Source organism: Triturus cristatus, chromosome 7, assembly GCF_964204655.1.
Source record: "Triturus cristatus chromosome 7, aTriCri1.1, whole genome shotgun sequence".
NCBI lineage: Eukaryota > Metazoa > Chordata > Amphibia > Caudata > Salamandridae > Triturus > Triturus cristatus.
The window spans coordinates 878,347,328-878,375,156 of record NC_140590.1 but is presented as its reverse complement, the minus strand read 5'-3'; the positions used below and the strand labels follow the sequence as shown (position 1 = coordinate 878,375,156).

The following is a 27,829-nucleotide window of genomic DNA, read 5'->3' as shown; positions in this document are numbered from 1 at the left end:
AGCTGCCACGGCTTGAGTTCAGGTTTAAATTACTTAAACCTTTACCAAACATAACAAGAATATTACTATTAATACTTTTGATGGAGGACAATGCACCTTGAATAATAAACCACTTTCTCACATTGGGGAAGTATTTCATGTCACCACCTTGCCAAACGAAACAGGGATAACAAAGAAGGAATGAGTTTTATTTAGCAGCCAGCTGGATCAGCTGTTCCTTTTTAAGTCTAAGATAACTAAGGGTAAGTGAGAACGGGATATTCTTTTTTTATTTTATTTCACAGGATATTCTAATAGCAGCTGCGGCTTTGCAGTCACAAACTTTTCAGATGCAATTGGTCAACATCTAAACCAGAAAATTACAATAAGCAAATTAAGTTCACTACCTCCAATCCAAGATGCATATTGATAACACTCAAATGGAAAACAGAGCAGTGAAAAAGGATAACATGCCCTAGCGCCTTGGAAATCTACCTCTACAAACAGGGCAGAGATAGACAAAATGCCAGAGATGTCGTCGTCAAGTCACCTTCAACGTAATGGTCCTTGACTGCTCCCGCACGGAAAATAAAAGGGTCTGTACTTTTTTACATGAGCCTCACCTCCTGATGTCATATGAATCAAGCAAAATTAACCAAACATTTCGAAGTCTCGAAGCTCACATAGCTAGATGATGACGTGTGAAACTCAAAGGGCCTCATTTGTGAAAAGTGACCCATCGCTGTGAAAAAACTGCAGTGCGTTACTTTATATTGCACCCTCCTTGCGACATGCTGGATGCATCATATTTACAGTATGACGCATCATGTTGCAAGGATTTACATATACAACGGTATTTCTGACGTATCTGTAGGCGCAAATTATTTTATTGCTGGAGTGAGTCACGAAAGTAACGCAACTCCATCAATGGGTCATTTCACATGGGCAAGTCCCATTTCAAATGTGCCTGCGTCAGTGTTACTGTTCTGTGAGGCAGGCGTAAGATATTCACGCATTTGCGTCCTAGAAGTGACGCAGTGAAATTTCATAGCTTTCACTGCGTCACTTCTACGAGGCTTACTTGCATCAGAACGCCCACCCTGCATACATTATACCTCATGCAGGTATAATGTGGCGCAATGGTTTACAAAGTGATGCATCTACCTAGATGCATCACTTTGTAAATATGACGCAACATGGCACATTTTTTACCCTGCTGGTGCGTCACAAAAAGTGACGTACCGACAGCGCAAAAGTTACCCAAGAGCTCATAAATAAGCCCCAAAATCTATATTTTAGGAACCCCCCCAAAAAATAAAGGTGTTTAGGAACACGTTTGTTTAACCTTGGAATGTTTGGAAAAGTGATGACACAATGACAAAATGAGTAGCTCCATACCTTATTGGATATCAATAAAATTAAATCACGGCGTGAAGGACAAGAGTGACTACATTATACATATCCAGTTAATCAGTCTCCAGGACGACACGAAAACCTGTGTCAACTAGAAGCTCTGGGCCTTATTTATGAGGCCTTGCAACAGTTTTGCGCTTCCGTCGTGTCACTTTTTGTGATGCATCGGCTGTGTAAAACATGCCTCCTGTTGCGCCCTATTTACAAAGTGATGCATCTAAGCAGATGCGTCACTTTGTAAACACCTGTGCTACATTATACCTACGTCAGGTATAATGTATGCAGGATGGGCGTTCCCAAATAAGTAAGCCTCGTAGAAGTGATGCAGTGAAATCCACGAGATTTCACTGCGCCACTTCCAGGACGCAAATGCGTCAATATCTTACGCCTGCCTCATGGCAGGTGTAAGACTGAGGCAGGCCCTTTCACATGGAGCTTGCCCCATGTGAAAGGACACATTGCTGGAGTTGCGTCACTTTTGTGACACACTTCAGCAGTGCGTCACTTTTGTACCTACAGATACGTCAGGAATACTGACGTATCTGTAACTCCTTGCGACATGATGCATCATACAGTAAATATGACGCATCCATCATGTCGCATGGAGGACACACTGAGAAGTGACGCATTGCTGCTTTCATGCAGCGATGTGTCACTTCTCATAAATGAGGCCCTCTGTGTACTTACAAAATCTTGCAGCGATTCATGATTCAATACCGTGTAGTGGATGCGGGGCAATTCGCAATCAAGTCTCAAATTTGGACAGCACTCAATCTCTATATTAGAGAAAAAAACGTGTACACTATCAATCTTTGACACACATTATCCTGATACAAATATAGCATGTTTCAATTGAACATTCGACAACCAATTAGTGTTTGCTGGAAGGAAACACACTGGTTATATATAGAACCTGTGAACGAAACAGATAAACACATAATTAAAGACGTTTTAGCCAAGCAGAATCACATGTTTTAATATAGCTGAATAAACACACTATTGGCACATTTCCGACGGCCTTTTAAGCCCCTTTCACTGGCAGTGACACACAAATATTGAGTCGAGGAGCTCAGCATGTGTCACAGTGTGAGCAAGGTGTGGGCACTGCTGCAAGTGCCATACCTAGTTTATTACTTGAGTGGACATTGCCTCCTTCAGCGAAGAGGAGCAGCTGTGCCTCGCGTTATGTCTGCATGGTTTGCTAGGCTCCTATTAATTAATATCTGGGCTGGAAATTACAGTGAGCAGTTGAATAATTTGCCAATCCATCTGTCAGTGGAAGGAGAGCTATTAATGGCTTCGCGTTACTCAACATTCAAGGGATTATTTTGGATGTGAACTCGAATTCTGAAGCGAAAGATAACAACACAGTGAGGCAGGGTTAGAAAACATAAATTAACAAGTAGAGAATGCATAAATTAAACACATACAGAAAATAGCTACAGAATACATACATTTAACAAATACAGAGAAGAGGTACAGTAGAGTAACATATTTTAAGGACTGTATTTTAGAGGTGTGACAGCAGTTGACAGGGACAGTGTGGGGGTTGTAAGGGCTTGTTTGTGGTTGTGGGTCTGGAAGATATTCAGACAAAATATCAACAAAACAATATTGAGCTGCAGAAATATCGAGTTGGAAATGACGTGATGCACAAAAATTGTGTGCAAAAATATTGACAAGAATATCGATTGTAGGGTAAGTAATATTGATGATAAAAATATCTATGGTGTTAATATTGATGTTAAAAATATCTATGTTGTTAAACTCATTAAATAATATCTTTGTTCATGGAATAACTTTTTAATTATTTTTATGTATTTTATGTATTCTTAGTGCTGTAGCGGATTGAGGGTTTTATAAGGGTGCAGGGTAGGAAGTAAATTAATTATAACACATTTTTAATTAATAGTAATTATTTAATTGATAATTAATTATGTTAATTGTGTTATTGTTTTATTAAGATAAGTTTTTGGTGAGGTTTGTGGGGTTTGTAGGAGTATAGGGTGAGAAGTAATGTAAGTATAATTATTTAACAATTACTTTTTGATTATTTTTAATTATTGAATTGAAAATCAATTATGCAAATTGTTTAATTATTATAATCTTTATTTACATTTTTGTTGCGGGTATTGGGTCTTGTAGGGGGAATGGGAGGAAAATGATTATCATAATTAATCAATAATGTTAATTATTAATAATTATTTAATTGATAATTATGCAAATTGTGTCATTAAGATGTTTTTTAAGTTATATATCAGATGTGGGTTGTTGGATTTGTAGTGGTGAAAGATGGGAACTTAATTAAATAAAATGAATGTATTATTAGTTCATTATTCATAATTGTTTAATTGCTTAATAATTATGTTAATTATGTAATTAAGATTTTTTTATTCATATATTAGGGGCGTGTTTTAGGGTTTGCAGCGGTAAAGGGTGGGAACTCAATTAAATGTAATTCTTTTATTATTAGTTAATTACTGTTAATTGTTTCATTGACAATTAATTATGTAAAATGTGTAATTATTATATTTGTGAGTAATATTTTAGGTTTGTGTTGTTTAGTTTGCAGAGGAATAGGGTAGGAAATTATTTAAATAATAATACATTTAAAAACAGTTATTAATTCATTAAAAACTGGTGTTATTTATTATGTTATGTGTAAATTGTGTTATGCTTTTTAATTGTAAATACAATTATATTTGTTGGTTGTTATGATTGTGATGAGAATATAGTGTAATATTTTAATCATATTACTATTATTTATTTTAATTTAACATATATATTAAACATTGTAAACAATATGTAATTGTACATTTTTGTTTAACACATATATATATGTATACATATATATATATTCACTGAAAAAACCATAGGTTTCAGGCACGTTATAGTTAGAAATTAGCATTTAAAAAACCTTTGAAATTCACTGAAAAAACCATAGGTTTCAGGGATGTTATAGTTAGTTGGACATTTCAATCATAGAAAACCAAAGAAATTCCCCTGTTATAGTTAGTTGAACTAACTATAACTCGCGCCCCCGCAATGCACTGCTGATGATGTCACATATTACATCATTCATGACATGGTCAGTGACATCACTGATGGCATCACTGATGACATCTCATATGACATCACTGATGACATCATCCAAGTCAATATCTGATGCACCTTATCAGACCCTATTATAACACTTGATACACCCACTCTAAAATACAGACTATAATATTCAAAACCATGAACACACCAATACCAGTTAGTACATGTACACTTACTAATTCCTAGGTCTACACACACATCCATTCATTCACCCATACAGTCACTCATAGATACAGTCAGCCATCAATACAGCATTATCATATGCACTCACATATCTATACAGACACTCACACCCCACCTCTCATTCATAGAGTTATTCACACACCTAGTCAGTAATGGAAATAATAAATCACACTTTCATTTACTCACCTGTACAGTTATACACATTAATCCAGGGCATAGTACTCCGCTCCGCCCACGGAGTGTACGTAGCGCTGCCTGCTTCGCAGTTTACGAAGTAGGCGTAGCAGACAGCGCTACGCACACACCGTGGCGAAGCAGAGCTGCCCGCCACCCGCCGCCCGCCCGCCCTAATTTTTAAATAAATTACAAATTTAAAAGTAAATTAAATACCTTACCTTTGGTGCGGCGTCCCGGGGCTCCCTCTTCCTGCTTGACCGGCAACTTCTTCTCACAAATGCGCATGCGCGGACGCCCGTAAAAGTAGAGGTAAAAGTAGGGGTAGGTGGCCCCCAGGAACCAACAGGAGCCATGGGGACTTCATCCTCCAACTACTAGTGTGCCAGAAGGTGCTTATGCAGAATGGTGGTGGAAGATGGCGAGCCTCCAGTGGCTTGCTGGGCCGCATTTTCATTCCTTTTATTATTGGAGGAGGGATGTGTTGCTCCCTTTTCCTGGGCCGATTTGGTCACTGGGGACCCCATCCCCAAGGGTCTTGCCTCTTGATTTTTTTTTATTATTTTATTTAGGGGATTGTGCAATTTCAGCCTCGGCGACTCCATCCCCTGGGGCCTTTCCTTTTTTCAAATTTGGAAAACAGAGGGGTACGCTCAGCCCTGCCCCCTCCCCTCCCAGGGCCGATTTCATTTTATAGGAAAGTGATAACATGTTTTTAGACATGAATAATTAAATTAGAATCGCCAGACAAAAACTAAACATGCAAAACAACTGTTACTAGTTTGTTGCAAATGGAAATTAGAATCAATTTAAGGCAGATTTTCAAAAATGCTATTGTTCAAAATGTATGGAAATATTACCTTCCTACAATGACCTATTGGTCCAAAGATTAAACATATTGCCAAAATGATAGCCTTTCCGCTGATCATTTTTGTTGATTTTAGAAAACGAGGTGACAAAGAGACGCCTGTTCTCGTTTTCGTTGCTTAGGGGCTTATTACCAGTCTGATAGTCCACAAACCACCAGATTCACAGGGGTGAAGCAGTAGCGGACTTCCGACTGCCCTATTATGACCAGGGTGGGCAGGCCGTTTGGTGGAACGGTGGTCTTGAGGCGCCAATATTCTTGACGGGGCCACTGCGGCCCCGCCAAGCATATTATGAGTTTCCTTACTGCCACACTATTCATGCTGTTGCGACCGCCATCAAAAGGATGGTGGTGAGGAACCAAAGGGGACCCTACAGGGGGTGCATGCAGAGGGGCAGATTATGTGCTCCCCTGTCTGCATGCACTCCCATATTCCGGCAAGGAACAAAATACACAAACATTGTACTTTTCAGTCCATGCAGGAACATGTTTTACTGTTCCCATTGCAGCGACTATTTTAAAGGCACCTCAATGGGAATGCCAAAGAACTGTCCACCAGCGACTTAAAGCAGTAATCTGATGGGTGGTCTGTTTTTGCAGTGTTGGGGCCGGGCAGCAGCTGGGGGCCCCATTCCCACACCGCCAAAGTCATAATAAGGCCCTTAAACTGCAGATGTAATATGTACTGTGACATACCTTGCACTTTGGATACTGGCCCTGGCAGAAGACATTATGTTTATAATACTGTATTCATTTGTTTACCAGTAAAACCTTCTAAATAGTCTCTTCTGCATATATTTAGTATGGAATTGAACTATTTCATGAAACTTGATAAACTGTGCTTGAAAATACTTTTAATAACCTCTTCTAAGCAAATGCAATAGCTATACAGATTTGACTTGACTAAATGTCAGCTTGTGGTTTCCATCTGGTTTTACATATTGTGTAAAAACAGTGCCAGGCTTCGCTGATATAATTCTAAGTGTCAAATCTATCTTCCATAATGCCTTTCAAATTGATGGGGATATGTCACTGTACTGTGACTCAAGACACAGGGATATCATAGTTTTGAACTTTCAACCTTTTAAATGTCACTTCACAGAAGCAGTAGTTAATATAATCTTCAGTATAGGTCAGTATAATAGATTAAAGCAAAATAAATAGTATCTCTGCCAGCTGTTTTTCTCAAGGACAATAATTGTCACACTGTAGGCTATAACATTTCCTTTGGTGGCCTGCTGCTACTGATAACTGTTTGAATGGAAGTGTGCAAACGGAGGGTCATTTGGAACTTGGGCTTTAATTGTTCGGCGAAATAAAATGTCCTGTAATCGGGTTACTAACATTTTTCTGCACTACCCTGTCATTAAAATGTCCGGTAATTACTGGGAGATGCAGCTGCAGATGGCTCAATAATCCTATGAACCTTTCGTTAATTACTGGAGAGCTCTCAAGCAGCTTTGTGCTGCTGGAAAGATTGTGGTAATGACCAGTGGACACAATATTTCTGCTGGTTAGAGGCCGAATTACTGCCCACATCTAAATTCTGCAGAAAGGGCTGTCAGTAATACTATGAGTGGCTCAACCTTTTCTGCTGTATTTACCAGCCCAGGTTCTAATAGATCAGAATCTGATGTGCACTGCAATTTCATAATTCTTCATATTTGTGCACACCTGTTTTATGAAATGCAGACACAGAATCATTCCTCAACTTATTTACTTCACCAATTCCTACAGAGATGGATGTGCGTGAAAACTGGCAACACGATCTGCCACAACTCATGACTCCAAGGTCCTCATTACAATTTGAACAAACTATTGTGGGCAGGATGGACTTGATATTCTAACTGGAAAACTGAGTAACTTAATCCAGGAGGCTATGGCCCCATATTTTGGTGAGACTAACTAAAATTGAGGAGCAGCTAACTATTGTTTGTAAAGCCCTAGTACCTGTAGAAGTGACTTCACCACATATCTCAACTGAGAGAGGCTTATCTGCAAGGGGTATAGCCGAAGGGAATGGAGGCAAACAGTCGGAGGTTATATCTAATGGGGTGGCCCCTAGGATGGTAGTACTTATCCTCAGTGCTATCCTCCCATGTTGTGGCCATATACAAGAGACCACAAATACTAGTGCACTGGTGAAGCTAACAGAGAATCCTGTTTCCCATGAAAACTCCCTCCTGTAGAGCCAATATCTGGGTCCGGGCGTCCTGTCCCCCAAAACTTCTAATTTAAAGGATGGGGTAGATCCCTCTTTAGAGACATAAAGTCCCATAGTCGCTCAGATGGTACCCTAGGCGGGAGTGGGATTGTAGACCGGTTACACCTGCCCCCAGAAAGTACCCCCATACAGTTGATTTTAACGGGGGTCCCAATGTTATCCCCCAATCAAAAAGAAAGTTGCCAGAGTCTTATAAATAAAGAGACTCACTGGTGCTCTTAAAAACCCCCACCTCATTTTAATTGATTTGAGTATATTATTATGGCTAGGCGGGTGTGCTGGATTGGTGGCACTAGGAAAAGCATTGGAGGGGACTGTGTCGTGCTTAACTTTAGTGACGCAAAGTGTGTCTATGATGCACTAAACCAGTTGAAAGACTCACCTACCAACAGATAAAGGCTCAACCTTTGAGTTTCTTTTAACCCCAGTCAGATTTTACCTCCAGCATGCGGTCAACTCGGCCTAGACACATCATTGAAGCCCCTTTGCGCCCCTCCTACTTTCACCCTAATAGCTGTGAGGCACTCTCAGACCTAACCAAGATTGACTGACTAACTACAGAGACTGGTGGCTATATAGATAATGATATAAAAGCCCACCTATACGGTGATGTAGGGGGAGCTGGGACCAATGAGGCATATGGCAACATAAAGCCCCACAAAGACCATACTATAAATTACGCTGGTCCCTCGGGACAGGTGCCCGGGGGAGGGGTCGCTACAAACATCCGTGGCCAGTCCACTGGTCTCATTAGTTACATCACCTGACACGGGCCTGACCCATCCTATACCCCCAGTTAAACTAATCTCCTGGAATATAGCAAGTATTCGCTCGAAACTAACAGATGAGGTTTGGCTGAAATACATCAGGTGTTTCAATGTAATCTGTCTACAGGAGACGTGGGCTAAAGAAAGTATAGAGATGGATCGTTATCAGGCCTTTGATGTGCCTGCCATAGCATCGTCGCCAGGGAGAGCAAAGGGAGGGTTGGTAACCTTCTTCTCAGTCAGATTTGGTTCCATAAAAGTTTTGGGTGTTGGATCCTCTCAGTGGTTTCAATTGATTATGATTGTTAACACGCTCCAGGTGAGAGTCCTTCTTGTAAATTGGTACTATAATATTTTTGACACAAAGTATTGTCAAGTTATAAAAGCCTTGCAAATGTGAATGACTAATGTTTCTGGTAAGTGGCAACCTTTATGTGTTTTATGGGTGAGGGATTTTAACTGTACATCCTGTAAATACAGTAATAATAGAGTTGGTGGTCTTTTGGACACAGATGATCAGCGTTTGGTGCATTTTATTCACACCGTGCAGGGAGAGGCACTGAATACCATCATTATTAAGAACAAATTGGTCAGTCTGACAAATAGTTTTTCAGCCCAATGTCTTACCTTTGTTGGGGGGGTAGGGAAAGTTCGATTGATTTTATGTTTATTTCTAGGGAGTGTTCCTCACTGGTGTGCGATTTTCATGTGGACCTGGAAATAGTGAGTGACCACAACCCACTAATTGTTTCACTTAAAGTAATAGCTAGAACTACAGGGGGGCGATGGTCGCTTGACTGATTATAATTGCAATACAGGTGTAAGAGTAAACGGGAAAAATAAATCCACCACTTTTCAAGGAGGATATAGTTATATCTAATTTCAAAGTGATCATGGATTGTTTGGAGCAGGACTCTTCCTCATCAACGATTGTACAGAACTTTGAATGGCTCTGCATTAATGTGGCAAATAGATTAACATGCCCAGCTTGGCCCAAGCAGCACCGTGATAGCCGCTGGTTTAATGCAGAATGCTCTAGAGCCCACAAGATCTTAAAAACTGCCCTCCAGACTTACCCCCGTAACAGAGAACAAATAAAATGCACGAGTCGGTTATATAAAACCACCATCAGTGAAAGAAAAGAGGAGCTGAGGCAAACAGCATGGGATGATCTGGAGAGAGCTAGTGCCCTCAGAGATAGTAAAAGTTTCTGGGCCATCATCAATCGACCCCAATTTACTGAGGAAGCGGGAAAATGTAGTAATTGATCCTGGGTGACAGCTGGGAGCTACATTTTGGGCCAATCTTCAACCCAAATGGTAGGGAGCTGTTGATGTCTGATGAAGAGCTCCCAGCCGATAAGGCGCAGGCAGTTGAGCTTTGTGACTCACTTATGGTGACTGTGGTGGAGGAGGCACTCGCTAAGGGATTAGTAGGAAAGCTCCAGGCCCAGACGGAGTTCCACTAGATCTTTTTAAGTTAAACATAAATCTTTGGGCACCCCTGCTAACTCAAGTTTTTAAATCGGTGGTGATTTGTCCAATTCCAGTATCTTGGAAAGGGGCCATAGTTGTACCCGTGTTTAAAAAAGGGAACAGAAATGATCCTGCCTGTCATAGGCCTATTTCCCTTATTGACTCTACCACTAAAGTACTGGGTAGGGTAATTATTGCCTGACTAGAGTCATGGGCAACTAGTAAGGGGATCATATCAAAGACACAGTATGGCTTCCGGAGGGGAATGGGAACAACAGAGCAGTGCCTAAATTTGTCGCTGATCATGGGCAAGTACATGAAGGCAAAGAGTGGTTCTATTAGCCGCGGCCCATGGAGGGAGTTCGATGGGGCAGAAAGGCGGGGTGGGGGAGGGGCAGGGTGGGAGGTACTAAAAACCGGAATATGGCTAATTGGAGGTAAGTAAACAATTAAATAAATAAAACAAATTTCGTAGCACGCGCTGCATCGCATTTTGCGATGCAGGTCGCGCAATGAAATTCGTTTTATTTATTTAATTGTTTACTTACCTCCAATTATCCATATTCCGGTTTTTAGTACCCCCCACCCTGCCCCTCCCCCGCCCACCTTTCTGCCCCATGGAACTCCCTCCACGGGCCACGGCTGGGTTCTATCCACCTTGACTTCATGGACTTGTCCTGTGCATTTGATAATGCGAACAGGGTGAAATTGTGGGCACTAATGACATGAATGGGTTTTGAAAGTGCACTAATCCTGCTCCTAAAAAGGCTACATACTAATACATCTGTTTCATAAGATTTGGACCCCATGGGAAAAGGATGAATCCTATTGCCTCAACCGAAGGAGTTTGGCAGGGGTGCATTTTAGCACATTTTCTTTTTTTAATTTATTCGAATGACCTACAAGCATTTTTATTAGGCAAGAAATTTGATTTTCCCCGCGTCACCCAGCTCTGCTGCTCTTGCATACGGATGATACTGTACTTATGGCCTTGACTGCCAATAGCCTCCAAACCTCCCTAGACGCCTTCACAAATTTTATGGCGGCGTTAGACTTGAGGGTTAATTTCTCAAAGTCTTACATAATGGTATGTGGCCCAAAAAAGGTTAAAACCAGAAATTTCAATGTAAGGGGTAAGTCCAATGAAAGGGTGGAACAGTTCACATACCTGGGGAACATGTTTAGCAAGGATTTGAAATGGGACTCCCTGATTATGGCTAGGGCAAAGCAGACAAGTAGAGTAGTGGAGGGGCTCTTTAGGTTCGCCTGTAAGTCAGACCATAAGCCACTGCCTGATCTGGTTACCTTATACAATGCAAAATGCTTGTTGGTTGCATCGTATGGGGCGGGCGTATGGGGCTATCAAAGAAGTCGCTCGCTACAAGTAGTGTATAACAAGGTTATAAAACGTCTACTGATGATTCCAAGAAGCTCTGCCACATCATTTTCTCATCGAGAAGTGGGGATGGAATACATAGAAGTTTGCATCGCTGCTGCCCCCTTGCTCTTGTGGGCCAAAATTTGGGTCTCAGAAGAGTTACAGTTTTCCAGGGAGATCATCGAAGACTGCATTAATCTGGATAAGTCTGTGACGATTCACTGGCTTCGGATTGTGAGGGATAAGTTATCCGAGATTGGGTTGGTTGAGTACTTTGACACCCCGTCGAGTATCACCTCAAACGCAAAGGGTATAATTAAAGAGGAGTATAGGGTCTGGGCAAATTCGCGTCATTTACAACTGGAGGTACCCGGCCCTAGCTGCCCTTTTATGCCCAAACAGCAATATTACCTATCCTTTACAACGAACAGCCAGATGCGTTTTCATTTAACAAGATTCCACCTTAGCACTTTGCACTTTTTGGTAGCGTTCCCCAAACAATCTGGGTAGATGGACAACCTTATTTGTTGACCATGCGACAATAGATCTCCCCAGAGCACCTTGCCCTTTACTCTTTTTTGTGCAATTTATAAAGAACCATCGAGTAGATTTTTGGTACCCTTACTAATGAATACTCGCCCTTGTACATATATTGAGGGATACAGATATCTGCAATCACTGATCAATCCTGTTTTGTGCACTGCTGTTTTAAATTTTATTGAAACAGCAATGGGCATTAGGAAACGTTATGAAGTGCTATAATTGGGTGGGGAGATGAAATGATCTGTATTCCTTGCTTTTTATGCCAAACTGATTCGAAATTCTAAGGCCGTTATTACATCAATGTATAAGTATGATTTTAGCTTATAAAGGAACTTTTATCTTTTTAATATTTATAAGAAAAAATGTATTTTAAATTTGTATTGTTTGTTCGTTGAAACTATGCCGAATAAAGTTAATTTGACTTGACTTGACTATTGTGGGATATTTACCATATCTGATAAATGCCATTAACACAAGTTGAAATATTTAGTGGAGGTGGTGTATACCTCCTATTCTGAGTTGTTGTTATGTGGAAATTAGTAATAGCATGCTGAATTGGTTTTAACACACCAAATTCCACATCTTCCCTTTTTTTCTGGTCCATTTTCCCTGAACAAATTTTAACAGGTTGGACCTGCTGCAATCTATCAAAGGAAACCTATAGAGTGTGGGATACCTAATATAAAACTCGTAATTCCAAAACCTGTCTAAACTCCGATTTGCCCAGTCATTTATTGCTCAATTTAGTTCAATTGATGCAAAATATTGCCTTTTATGAATGAGACCTATGACTAGCACAGAATGAGGAGGAGGGCTGAGGCAGAGAGCAATACTGATCTCTCATCACCAAGTCTCCCTCCGGTCGGTTTTAGACTTGAGAGAGGAAGAAAAAGACACAAGAAACTACAGCCTCTTCCCTCGGGGCTCTTCAGACCAGGGTGAGGTGGAGGAACACTAGGGAAATGCGTGCTTCTCCTTGAGACATCCCAGCAATGGAAAATAATCTTAGCAGTAGTATGAATAACTAGATTTAGATTCTGGTATTAAAAAAAAACATGTGCTCAGCTCGAGTTATCCACATTTTTTCTAAAGTTGGGCAAAGCAATACATATATTTGAGAATATCCAAGCCAAAACCTAGCTTAAGCCGAGACAGATTTCTGAGTGAGGCAGTAGGCAAAATATGAGCTGAAGCACCATTACAATTCCTTCTTTGGAGTCTGAATCCTGCTAAAATTATTGTAAATAACAGCAACTATATAAAAATATTGAGTGCTAAAACATGTTATGTCAACATTTGCAAAGGCTTTAAAAATGTGAAACTAATCAATTGTTTTAGACGATTGGTTGACACTTTCTTTTCCATTAGTGACTGAATGTGTACGTCGCATCTAGCCTCCTACAAAGAATATAACCTAAACTTTATTGCAACAAATACCTTGTTTATCCATGTATTCTATCTGTAATGTAATAAAAGAGAAGAACGTGCCATCGTTTAGTTATCAGTACCTTACATCCCGAGATTTATAATGTCATATTCGTAAAGCTACAATCCAACTAGAAAGGCCTGGAGTGGCTGGTGTGTTAGTGGTATGAGTCCAATGGGTGGCAGTATTGAGCATGGCCATTTGCAGCCAGCAACAACTTACATTGAACTGAAACCTGTTAATATGCCAACATTCATATACGTATATATATATATTAACACCAACTTCATTGAACAACTCCCAATCAGTTCTAAACGCACACATGAAAGAGTAAATATACGTTTTTAATGCTGCACAAAAACCAACATGTTTCTACTGCTGTTTGAATCCTTATTAATTGTCAACTTCATTAATGATCCTCCAGAATGAATCATTGATGCAGGGAGATTCAAATAAAAGGATATAAACCTGTTTTATTATTATTTTATTTGATGGTGGTGGCAGGGGATCCTCCGCCCAAATGAAGGGGGGATGGCTGCCTGCTTGATAATTCTGGAGTAATGTAAGGCAGCGCATATCGCTGCCTTTTTTATTCTGCCCATGGGTGTCAGGGGATCCACCCATCGATTTTTGGCACATTCCCAGATTTACCATTAGTAGTAGACCTGGAAATGCGTTAATATGCTACGCCTCCTCAAGTGAGGCATAACAAGGAGAAATATCTTTATTTCTCCTTGTTCTTTCCTCTTTCTACATGTGCTGCATTCTGCAGCACACATAGAACAGGGAAAATGATTTCGGGGATTGGTTTTGTGCAGGAAGGTGCCCATTTGTCATGTGGTTCCTATGGAAAATACAGGATCTGTGCGTTTTGACAACATACACTGTAGGATTGGTGTCAGACGAACTCTGATCACCCCTACCGGGTATGTTGGTCTTTCTGTATCAGCTAGCCCACAGTGCCACTATAATCTCCTCTTACCAAGGAGAGAATAGTTTCTGGCAACCTCAGAACATGACAACCCTCATCCCTCAGGGACGTGGAAACCATGTACTACCTTTTGCTCAGTCACTCGTGCTTACTTAGTTTCTCTCAGAGATATACACTAAATAAAACAATCTGGGAGTTTTCAATAATCATTTATTGAACGGTTGTTATTCTGGTGTAGAATAGATGTGTTGCAACAACCGTTAGACAGTTTAGGATATAAATGATCAACAGTACTATGAAAGCAAAAGGATGGTATGGTTCTACCATCTTACTAAAATCATGAATACATTCAAGTATATAAAACACATGATAAAAGGTGCTTACTCCTACGATGCCTCCCTATCTAGATGTACCTAAATGTACCTAGCATAGGTGTAGGTGTTAAGCCAAGAAGGATCTAGTCAACCCCATTGCCTTAAGTGAGACTGTGGGACCCCGTCCTGGTCTCGTGTTAGACACCCCGCAAGGGATGTTTTCAGACCACTGCGAGCTGAAGTGTCTGCATGCAGGAACCTCAGCGTCTCTGGTCAGTGTGTTGGCCAGGAAGGCTCAGTCTCCTATAGCTATCTTAGCAAGATGTGATGTATATATACCCATAGGTCTCCACAGGGGTCCTACTTTGCTGTGTTACTAGGTTGGTCTAAGGATGACGTTGGGCTTGAACATTGTACATAGATTTTATACAGGAGATGGTAGTCCTGCTGTGCTTCCATGAACCCTCATGCATAATGTATGAGATTTCAAACTAGGGAAAACCCACGGTCTGAATGCAGTGTAATATCTAGGTAAAATATCAGTCCCTGTAAACCGTGACAAGTGAAATGTAGGGAAAGAATATAGGTGAAGGGTAACGAGTTTACCGAGGCCTATATTACAGTACCTATATGGAATCTAACACCTTCCTCTACAAAAACAATCCTGCCTACAACTTGGAAATGCTTGCATCATGGTGCAAGGGTGTCTGCATTGGCTCTAGACAGCAGTTTGTGTGCCAGCACAGGCAGAGAGCAGAAATCCACCCTATAATGTTAAATACAGTGAATTCATTCACTCTCCCTTTCATGCAGCAAGGTGGCTTGCTGCTTTCATGAATATTTGTTAAATATGTCCCAAGTGTCTTTCTGCAAGGCCACAATTTCCATCCTGTGTCCTTTGTGCCCATCCCTTATAAACTTTGACTCTTACTTGAGTTACAGTTCCCTTCCAGTGTGCCTTTCACCTGCATCTAACGTCTGACATACGTGATCATCTTTTACATTCAGGGTCACTTTATCGCACTTTGTTGGAAATGTACACTCCAAAATAAATTTCTGCCCCATTTTGTTTCAAGGATGTACTTTTGAGAGGCACCTTGTTTCTGCCAAACGATGCTGGTAAATCCTACTGCAGGTTGTTGCATAAATGACTGTGCCCTTATTAAGGTGGGGTGAGGGGATTAGGTTCTAAGTCCTGTTTTTATCGTTGAAGTTGGTATATCATCAATGGAAATAGGTTTTTGATTTGAGTGTGATGTTGGTAAAAATGAAAACAGAAACATCTGCAAAGACCAGTTGTACATAACAAATTATAAAACTATTGGTTCTGAGGTGCCAAAGTTTGTAGTGATTAATGTTAGCTCCCTGGTAAAAGCGTTCTTATAATTTTTCCCCAATGTCACAGGAAATTTGATTTTTCTTCAAGGAGTCACCTTTTCATGATATGATGCAAAGAGGGTTCAGATTTTTTAATGTAAAGTAGTAAAATATTGGATTGTACTACTGAATATCGCCATGAAGAATATCGACATATAAGATTATCAAGGAAAGAATATCGACGGACAAAATATCGAAAGGTAAGTGCATGTAGAGAGGTATAGATTTACTGTTTCTAAGTACACATCTGAATACCTTGAAAACTTGTGTACAGTGTACTCCCATACCTGTTGATATTTTTTTCTCGATATGTTGTCCTTGATGTTTATTTTTTATTTGTAAAGCATGACTAATCACCCAATAGGTTATTCAGGTGCTTTCAAGCCCCGGAGGCTTATGTAAACAGCCAGGTCTTGAGGGCCATTCGGAAGTGAGGTGATGGTTAGGAGGTGCGTGGGGAGGTTGTTCTACGTTTTTTCTGCAAAGTGGGAGAAGGAGCGTCCTGCACTTCTGCTTCGGTAGATTGGGGAGCGTAGTCTTCTCAATGGTTGGTGGAAATGTACTAGGTGGTTAGTGTAGGCAGGTCCTTGGTTGTGTGGAGCGTTGTGTGCATGGGTCATCATCTTAAATTGAATTGACATCTCTTCTGTAAGGGGAGCCAGTGGAGTTGCCTGAGGTGGGGTGTGATGAGGTTCGTCAGGGAGCGGTTGAAAACCCACCTTTTTCCCTAAAGGCAACTTGCTCTTCCGGAACCCCGATCTCCTACCCCCCCCCCTTACCCCCCTCCTTTCCCGGCCCTCTGACCTGTAGAGGTAGGGTTCTTAGCGCTGGGATACCTCCGGGTGACTACGCGCTCTATAACATTTTTTTAATAATAATAATAATAAGACCAAGGATGATTCTGGCTGCAACGTTCTGTACAGTTTAAAGTGTCCGGAGAAGGTGTGCAGTGATTCCTACGTAGAGGGCATTGCCATAGTCCAGTCAGCTGGTGATGAGGGCTTGTGTCACGGTGCATCTTGTGTGGAGGAGTAGCCACTTGAAGATCTTATGTAGCATGCGCAGAGTGAGGAAGCAAGTGGAGGAGATGGCATTGATTTGTGATTTCATGGTGAGCTTGTTGTCAATGATGATTCTGAGGTTTCTGGCATGGTTGGAGGGAGTGGGAGCGGGTCCTAGGTCTGATGGCCACCAGGAGACCTTTCATATGTTGCTGCTGTTGCCAAAGATTAGTTCTTCCGTCTTGTCTGGGTTCAGCTGCAGGCAGTTGTTTTTCATCCAGTCAGTGTTGTTTTTTAATGCATAGTGGAAGTTGGTTCTTGTGGTGGTGGGGTCCTCGGTGAGTGAGAGGATGAGTTTGGTGTTCACTGCATAGGAAATTATGGTGAGAACAGGGGATCTGACGATGTTGGCCAGCTCGGTCACATATGCATTGAAAAGCATGGGGCTGAGGAATGATCTCTGGGGGACACTGCAGGTGATCTGCTTGGGTTCAAAGGTGAAAAGTGGGAGGTGGATCCTCTGGGTTCTTCCGGTGAGGAAGGAGGTGATTCATCTTAGCACATCCCCTTGGATGCTGATGTGGGGGAGTCTTTTGATCAGCGTGTAGTGGGATACAATGGTAAAGGCTGCTGAGAGGTCGAGGAGGATCAAAGCTGCTGTTTCTCCTTGGTCAAGTAGGGTTCGGATGTCGTTGGTGGATGTGATCAGGGCAGTTTTGGTGCTGTGATTGCTGTGTAAGATGGATTGGGAGGCATCAAATAACTCGTTCTACTCCAGATGTGCCATGAGTTGATTGGTGATGATCTTTTCCAGTACCTTTGACTGCTAGTTTTTGAGATTGCAGGGGTCAGCATAGAGTTTTTTAGTAGAGTTCTGACTTGAACATGTTTCCAGGCATCGGGAAATGTTGCCGTGGTGATAGTGGTGTTGAGTAGGTTGATGAGTTTCTGGCCGATCCCTTGGTTTCTGAGGTTGAAAGTGGGATGCGGGCTTTGGCCTGTGGGAGCTCACAAGTGGATGGACACAGGGCTCAACTGGAACCAAAAGCAGGCTTGGCAAAGTTTATCATACCATCCTCCATAATGCAGGGAGGGATCCTGAGTTCTGCAGGGAGAGGCTTAGGAAGGATAGTTTTTGATTGATGCAAATTGAAGTATTAAAACATGTTTTGATTTTCTACTCCTTTCGTCTCCTTTTGTCCACTCCCTTTTTCTTACTATAACAATCTCATTCAGCATCTCTTATTTTCACTTCCAGATTGTTCCTTTTCTCCTCCCCTTCTCTCTCCACAGAATAACTGGTTCTGTTGAGGTATCACTATTAAAATCCCATTACTTTTAACTTAAACCCTGACACATACAATAATTATGGAATAGAAAGCCCTCTCATCCCAACTCATATTGTATGCTTATAAAAACAGTATACATGTTTTCTGCCCAAGTAGGAGAAACAAATGCCTTTATTTCTCTATTTTTGTTCCTATAATGTTTCAAAGAACATTTGTCTTTAAAAATGCACGCCTGTACACAGAATTGAAAGAAAGATCAGTGGGATACGGACATATTTTTGTTACATGTAGGTCCACAAGATAAAATATCTTTGACAGTGTTAACTCAACCTTTCATGCATCTCAGATTGGTTAAATGAGGAGCATTGCGTTGCTAATCGTATCATATGTATTTTTAGGGCATTAAAGCGAAATTGAGATCCAAAGAATGAGCTTTTTCAGAAAACCTATCATTTAGGGTTTAATCTTTTCCAGAGAGCTAATATGGAGGGAACGCGTGGATGACCTCAGAATCAAACATATACCCTGCCCTTTCTTTCTAACATTTGGATGCAGATGTGGCATTCCATTTCTCTCAATGACCCTGTTTGGAGGACTAAACTAGCATTTGTACTGTTATCGAACATCTACACATACCCACGTACATACACAGACATGCACAAAGTGCTTTGTTAATTTTAAATTAATTTGTGGCTTCTCTCCTCTCAAATGGACATTGGCGTCTGCTGCCACTAAAACTTGGTGGGGCAGAAAGGGGGAATAATAAAAAAAATAAAGAACCTTCCTGCCACTGCATGACGGCCCGGCTTTTCGGTGCTCCTCGGCTCCTCTCCCCACACAAACCAGACTCTGCTTGCATGCTTTTATAAATATAAGTGTATATGTAAGTGAGCAACTTAGAGCCCTCAAACAAGGAGATCACTGATATCCCATGGCAGTACATGCAGCAAAATGTAAGGCACAAGGACAACACAAATGCTTCAGCTTCTATGGGATAGATCATATAAGCCTTGATCCTTGAAGAGGTAATAGAAAACTTACCTTATGATGCAAAGAAAGCATGTGGACAATGAGTCTAAAGTCAGTTGGACCGGGCCTGAATAGTGATCATGAGTTACAATATTTCTTAGGAGACAAAAATAAAAATTATTATGTATAGAAATAAAGTATTGAAAGACAATAGATAGATGGAATGATAACAATGGAGAGTCTGAGCCTCTTTTGATTACATGAATTGGTTCAACCGTAATGTACAACCCAGCATGTTGAGATATAATAGTAATAACACTGAATAAATATTGTTTGACAATGTCATTGGATAGAGTGCAAGTGAATAGAATGTTGTTTTGAAATAATGTTCCATACATATATAAGTACAATATACAATTCACATTTACCATAATGGGTCATATATAATTAGCATGAACTTGCAAGGCGTGATAACATTTTAAGAGACAGGATTGAGACCTCGCTTATCACAATTTTAATAAGACTTGAATATTCAACCCAAGTATAGACTAAGTATGGATACCTTCCAATATAAGACATATTGGCACATCACAATAGTGGTGACTGCAATATAGGGAAATAACATCAGTACAGATATGGGCGACTACATAGCGGTTACAAAGAATGTATCGGCACATCCATCATGGCTGCTGTTCAGGGAAGATTCAAAATGTAGCAGTACAACATACTAGATGAGCTGTTCTGCAACTATGTTGACTACCCTTAGGGGTCATAGGTAACTCTTCCGCTGCCATACACTTGCGGCTCAGATCAGAGATGCTGAGATGTTTATGGTACTCATGAATTCATGCCAGATCATGAAAATAAAATAATCCATCATTCTAGGTATGTGAACATGAAATGACTGTTGTATGTGACCAGAATTAGATAATATAAACACCACGGGTTCCTCTCATATTTGTTACAGCAATTCCATATGTTACCCAGGAGAAGTCATCATTAGCAGCGTGAGTGGGCTGAGGGTAAGAGATAGAGGAAGAGGCAGCCGCAGGCCTAGGACAAATGGCCTTGAGGGCACCAGTGCACTTGGGAATTGCCTGATGCTCACTAAGGGCAGTCCGGCATTGGTGCCGCCTTCCATGGAGCATCAGTGCGCTCTAAACTCTCCAGGGATGCAGCCATCTGAATTTAGGATTGTGTCCTAGCACTCCAGCATTACCTCCTTTCTGTTTGAGAAATTCTTTGAAAAGCCTGTGGTTTAAGGGAAACTGTCAATTTGTAGGGATGGGTGTCTGTTTGACCTGTCAACCTCAGGGTGGTCTTCCCCAAACCTTTTTGCCTTCACCACATCTATTTTTTGCTGATCACGTTTTTTGCTGGACTTAAGACTTTTCTCATATTACCACTTCTAACCAGTGCTAAAGTGCTTGTGCTCTCTCCTTTAAACATGATAGAATTGGCTTACACCCAATTGACATATTTAATTTACTTATAAGCCCCTAGTAAAGTGGTACTACATGTTCTCAGGAACTGTAACTTAAATGATACTAGTAGTGCTAGCCACAAAAGACCCATAAAAGATACACTTCACTATTCACGCTCGGAGCTCTGTCTTTTAATACTAAATGTTCTACCTGCATTAAACATACCTGGTTTCCACTGGCTGGCTCTTTTAAGTGTAAACAATGTCCTTTTCAAAGTAAGCTAGATGGGAGAGGCATTTCTCCCCCTGACTCTACCGAGTTCAGGTTTCTTAGCCTGAACTGCCGGTCCTTGGCTAAACACCATGCTGAGATCTTTGATTTATTAACAGAAGAGTCTCCTGATGCATTATTCTTGACTGAGACTTGGCTGATGCAGGATTCCGTTGCAGAATCATAGTTGGCACTTCCTCAAGGTTACATTATGAATCAACTTAATAGAACTGGCAATAGAGGTGGTGGTATTGCAATAATCCATAAGGAGCTTTATTCATGCAGCTTAAAGAAGGAGGACATTCCTGAGTGTGAAAGCGCACTCTTTAAAATGACCCTAAACCACAATTTCACGGTTTCTGGATTGCTCATTTATCGTCCACCAGGGCAATCTAAAGTCTTTAGAGAAGAATTAACGCACAAGGTCACTCTACTCGCCAGTAAAGCAGCAAATTCCACCATTTTAGGAGATCTTAATTTACATTTAGAAGATAACTGCAAGACAGGCATTGCTAATTTTTTAGCTGATCTAGAGGCCTGCCAGTTGACCCAATGTGTCTCTAACAGTACACATGTAGCAGGTCATTTGTTGGACCCTATATTTTCCAACTTAGGCTCCATAACAGCTGCGTCCCCGATTCCCATGGCGTGGACAGATCACTTCCTTGTCCCTTTCTCCATTCGTTGGCAAGGTAAACCAGCACAGAATTGTTCATTGTCTGTATTAAAACAACCCTGGCATAAATTAGATATTAACAAATTCTCAGATTTACTGTTAAGCCATAAACCTCAGGTACTATCCAATATAGAATCAGCTAATACACTTTTTCTGGATTGGCTGACCCAAGCTCTGGACAGCTGTATTCCTGCTAAACGTAGCTCGAAAAACAAAAGAGGACAATCCAATCCTTGGTTTAATGAATCCTTGAGTAAAGCAAAAAAAACTGTAAACAACTGGAGCGGGCCTGGAGGCGCGCTTACGATACAGAAGCCAAAAATAAATACCGCAAATCAATTGACATACCATAAACTGGTCCGGAAAGCCAGAGCAGAGTACATCGCTAATAAAATCTTGGAGGGTAATAATCCCCCTTCTTAAGGTCATGAAATGTTCCAGCCCGAAAGCTGATTCACCTATCACCTCAAACACGCAGTGTGACGAATTGGCTGGATATTTTGTGCACAAGGTGGAGAAAATTTACAAAAGATTCCCTTTGATCACTGTTAATTCTGACCTGGGGGAAAGGCATGAGGATAGTGGACCTATTATGTAAAACAATACATTGTGTTCCTTTCCTCAACTGTCCCTCACTGAGATTGAGTCCCTTTGCCTGAAAATCAAATCAGGTTCTTCAGTTGACTCTTTGAGACCAGCTCAGTTTTGTCAATTTCACAACATCATTTTCCCAGTGGCCAGGGAACTGATTAATCTGTCTCTGTCCTCAGTGTCCTTACCACCAGCCTGGAAGCATGCTAACTCCTCTTTTAAAGAAACCATCTTTAGAACCATCTGAACCGGGTAATTACCACCCCATCTCTCAGCTTCCTTTCCTGGTGAAAGCCACGGAATCTCATGTAAATACTATTCTTGCAGAGTTTGTAGAGCAAAATGAAATTCTGGATGCCTCGCAAAACGGCTTCAGATCCCGCCACAGCACCGAATGTGCTCTGATGGCAGTGATAGAGGAAATCCGCTGCAGCCTAGATGAGGGAAATTCCACGGCCTTAATTCTTCTTCATTTAAGTGCTGCTTTTGACACTGTTTCCCATGAGATATTACTACGCAGGCTACAGGAAATAGGGATTGGTGGTCTGGCCTTAGCCTGGTTTCGATCTTTCTTGGAGGGTAGAACCTTCCAGGTCACTGTGCCACCTTTCCACTCCCAGGAGTATGCCATCAAACACGGTGTGCAACGGGGTTCGATACTGAGCCCCATGCTCTTTAATATCTATGTACAACCCCTGGCAGTAGCAGCTAGAAACAGAGGATTGTCATTGGTATCCCATGCCGATGACACCCAACTAGTTATCGCTTTTTCTAAGAAATGCAAAAATAACCTCGTCAAATTTAGGGAGGATATGCTGGTGATCACTGACTGGATGACAGCAAACTGCTTGCAGTTAAACGCAAGCAAGTCAGAAATACTTTTGCTTGGGAGAGATAGTGACATTTGGTCAGAGCAATGGTGGCCAATCAAATTAAAACCTGCACCCTTACCTAAGGAGGCTGTTAAGAACCTGGGATTTTGGATTGATAGAAGTCTCTCCTTTGACACTCAATCCAAGTCGGTCGCAGGGACTTTTTTTCGGGCTTTTGAGAGGGTTAAAACCTTTGCTTGTTTTTTTTTTTACCCTAATATTCGTCCGACCATCCTACAGGCCACGATTCTATCCAGGCTAGATTATGGCAACTCCTTATCTTTAGGTGCAAACAAATCCTGTTTTCAACGCCTTCAAAGAATACAAAATGCGGCAGCTTGGACTCTGTTGGCACTCCCAAAATCATGTTCAGTGTCTAAGCTTTTACCTAAGCTACACTGGCTACCAATAGATAGAAGAATTCAGTTCAATACACTCTGTGTCGCTCATAAAATCTTGACCCAACAAGCCCCTCTGGTTGTAGCCAACATGCTGGTGCCGTATGTTCTGAGCCGACTCCTGCGTTCTACTGACCAAGGGCTGGCTTGTATCCCCGAGTTCAAAGAGCCAGAGCTGGTGGTTGCGCTTTTAAGGTTTTGGTGGCCAAACTCTGGTACTTCCTTTCCTCTTCTATTAGAGGACTCCAGAACCACCTGGCGTTCCGTAAAGCCGTAAATACCTGGCTCTACCCGGCGTAACTTTCATTCCTTTTCTGGACCGTCTCTAGTCACTTACACCTGGGTAACGCTGGGACGCCCCGTCACTGGGGCAGCTATGCACTGTACAAATCTGCAAATAAATAAAATAAATAAATAAGTTACAGTCCTAATATACACTGGTATGAGTAGTGCTATAAAACAAATACAATGCATGAGAGTGGGGCTATGGAGAGATGAGGGGCAGTGTTGAAGGGGGTCATGGGGCGGCAATAAAGATTGTCACACTGGGTGCCACCAGCTCTAAAGCCGGCCCCGAATACAAGCCACCATATTCCTTTGAAACTGAGGCGCAGCTGCAGGTGACGGCATGTAGCACACTTGAAACACCCAGAAAGTTGCCCAGGAGGAGCCTGAGATTCCATGCGGAAAAGAGTGACTCCAAGGGCCTGCTCTGTTCTACAGGTGAGAGTACCAGCTAACAGAGTATGTAGGGCTCTCCTGTTCATACTTTTACTGCATTGCATTTAAAAAAATTGAATTAGTAGTCTTTATAGCTACCCATAAATGTTTTAGCGACTTTAATTTCTTATGAAAGCATTTCCATGTCCAAACTGTTCTCTGATGCAAGAGAAAAGGCAGTTGCTATTAACAATTGAAAACTAGGACAATTACACTTTATACTTTTTAATATTACAATTTACTTAAATGACTGCTTTGTACAAGTAAATGATTATTGTTATTGCTACAAAGAACTGTGCCGGGGTGACGTTAACACTTTCAATGTACCCCATTAAGAGTGATCTAAGGAAATTAGTTTATGATTTACATACACCAGTGGTGCAGCCTGGATTTCTTAATAGCATAAGACTACACCTTATTCTTAGAACCTTGGAAGGGATAGTAAAATCATGAGATATTAAAGTTAATGCAGAGAGATTGGTAAAAAAAAAAATCTATTCCAGTGAGAGAAGGAAAACGCTTACAGGCATTAACCACTGTGTAAGTCACAGTTAAAGAGAAAATGAAATGGTGCCTTTTAAAGCATTTCTGGTTCCATTTTGTAAACAGGATATATTTTATAAAATTGATCATTTAAAGGTGACCTTCCCAGGCATCAAGGTATTTCAACAAAAGAAGGTCCAATCTGAATTGGTAAAGCTCCGGAATAGCTCGAATTTTATCAGTATGGTACATTTGATTGTTGCAATTGTAGAAGCAAAACTAAGTGGCAGGTTTTACGCTTCCTTTTATGTAGGACTATTTCAAGTTGTAAGCAGGGTTCCGTGATAATATCTTCTCTTTTCTTCACCACAAATAAATGCGAGGCTAATATCGGAACGCATTCATATCTGGAATTACAGCACTTTCATAAAAATAATGGTTTAAGGTATATGGGCTCGTAAAATGAAAATGTTAATTCATGTTTTCTCCCTGCATGCTGATCACAAGTTGTGTAATGGAATACTACAGTGTAGAAGGCCATTAGAGGCCGGTGAAGGTGAAACATGTGCTGTGAAATCTGGGGAACTTGGGGGGATTTGTACAATGAAGTGGCGTTATTTAAAAGCAAAATGCCATGGTTTGTTTATGTACAGGAAGGTGTCCCTTCCTGCACATAAACAAACATTTAAAAAAAAATCCATTTTGTAACTTTCATGTGTGCTGCATGAAGCAGCACACATGAAAGTTACAAAATGGCATTTTAGGATTGTTTATGTGCAGTAAGGCTACCTTCCTACACATAACCAATCCTCCCCTGCACACAGACACCCTTGCACTCTGGTGCATGGGTGCCTGCGTTGGTGGTAAGTTGTTTAACCTAGCGTCATCTCAGGGTGGAAACGCAAGGCTGCACCACATTCTTTTAAATATGGTGCAGCCTTGCGTTTCAAAAGTGGCGGAGCGTGTCGTTAAGACAAGGAGGCTAACGACAGCTCCGGCACTTACTAGTACATATCCCCCTAGATCTGTGCCTCCACCAGGATGTTGTGCCTAGTATATCCTGGTCGGTATTGAGTCTGTACTCAGACTCTTGTCTAGATGAGAAAGCATCTGCCAAGCCTTTACAGCTTTTCGTCAGTCTTAAAAAGCTAAAATGAAACTAAAGCGTTGAAACATGCTGTCACTTTTTTTAAAACCAAACTATTATTTTATCACACGTTCATTTGCACTCATAATTATTACATCGTTTTTATACCCCTGTCTTAGAGATCAAGATTTACGTTTACTAAAACAGGACCTTCATTTCATGCTGAATATTTCTCTGTTTGTTCATTTCTCCTTCAAATCTAACTTTAACCAAACACTGGGCTTTCTGTAGTAGGTAACCAGGTGTAATGTGTGAGAAGCAGCTTGTACTCTCCACTGCTTTCTCCCTTTCCGATTCAAGAAGGTCATTGTCCTAGTATTTAAATATGAAAGTAGACCTCCCTAATTTTTTTGTTCTGTTGTGTGGCTGTGAAATCTGTTCTATAGCGCCTTTCTCATCTTTTTATGACCCTAGCTAGTTCTCCAGTGAGTATAACTCACTATTTGGTATCTCACTATGGCTAAAGCCAAACTTCCTTCACCCGCACCTATGCAAATGTATTCATGGGGTGGTGAAAGAAGGGGGTTGTTTGGGCAGAGGAGAATGAACCGTACATGGGGGATGTCGTACTTTGGACTCTGTTTATTGATGACCTCTATATCCTATGGGATGGTGTAAAAACAACACTAGAGGAATTTCTATGAAAATTGAGCAAGAGCAACTTTAATAATAACAATAAACACTGTGGATTCCATAGGAAAACACCAACTGAAAATTCAATGCTGTATGCCAATAGTGGACATCGAAAGGCATTGAAGTGGATCATCCCCTATGGCCAGATGCTAAGAGCAAGAAGAATATGCTGCCCTGGAAGAGGATTTTGAGTTGAAAGCAGCAAAAATGACTGCAAGATTCACCTATCGTGGCTAATCCAAAAGTGTACTGGAGGATGCGTTGGAAAGGACTTTGAGTAAGAAAAGGGAACTTTTGCTATATGGGCTATATGGGCAAGACCATGAGTTGATGGAAACAGACACTAAACTTGATGATAGGTACTATCAAGCTCAGTTTGACATTAGCAGAATCTTGAAAAAGAACTGGCACATTTTAAAACATGAACTGCTTATATAGAGTATTAGTAGCCCTCAAACAAGAATTACATATCACAAAACAACTTCTCTAATTGATATTTTAACACAGAGCTTTTATGATCAAAATAAAAAAAGTAACTAGTTAATGGAGAGTGTCAAGGGCTTTAAAAAGTGCAATATTTGCAAACGCCTGCAAGATTGAAAGGAGTACAAGACTTTTGAGTGGCAAACAATCACCATCTAAGATAGAATAGCATGTAACACAGAGATTGCGATATGTATTTGAATGTGTTTGTGGTAAGTGTTATGTGGTGAGCACAATCAAGAAGTTAAAAGTGAGGATCCTACAACATATAAGATTGATCAGAAATGGCAGCAAGAGCTATCCAATTGCTAGCAATTTTATGAAACATCATTGGAATTCACTAATGGGACTAAAGTATTACGGCATGAAACATATAAGCGCTCATCTCCATGGTGGGTGATAGAGAAACGGAATTAAGAAAACAGGAATCCAAATTGCCACTGACCTTGCGTACAGAGATGCGGTACGGTCATAATACTGATGCAGAAAATCATGCACACTTCTAGGATATGAATATCGAGTGGCACACCAACATTTATCTTAACTTGCAACATGATGTAGACTTTGATCTCTTTATTGGTTTTACTCACATATGTCTATGTGTTTTTATGAATAATTCATAACCATTACTGGAACATTAACCATTTGTTTCAATTGCATAAGGATACGTAGTAGCACACTTCAAAGAAAAAAAACAAGGATTCATATAACCGTATGTAGGT

At 40.9% G+C, this 27,829-nt stretch overlaps 1 long non-coding RNA gene across 1 annotated transcript in view; it reads left to right on the top strand.

The window, feature by feature from the left end:
• LOC146810800 (uncharacterized) overlaps positions 1-27,127 on the top strand; it is a 135,529-nt gene extending 108,402 nt beyond the window's left edge. The window contains exons 3-4 of the long non-coding RNA XR_014965734.1: positions 16,180-16,351; positions 26,689-27,127. This is a non-coding gene — a long non-coding RNA (uncharacterized LOC146810800). The remainder of the gene's footprint in view (positions 1-16,179; positions 16,352-26,688) is intronic.
• The last annotated feature ends 702 nt before the right edge of the window (positions 27,128-27,829 follow it).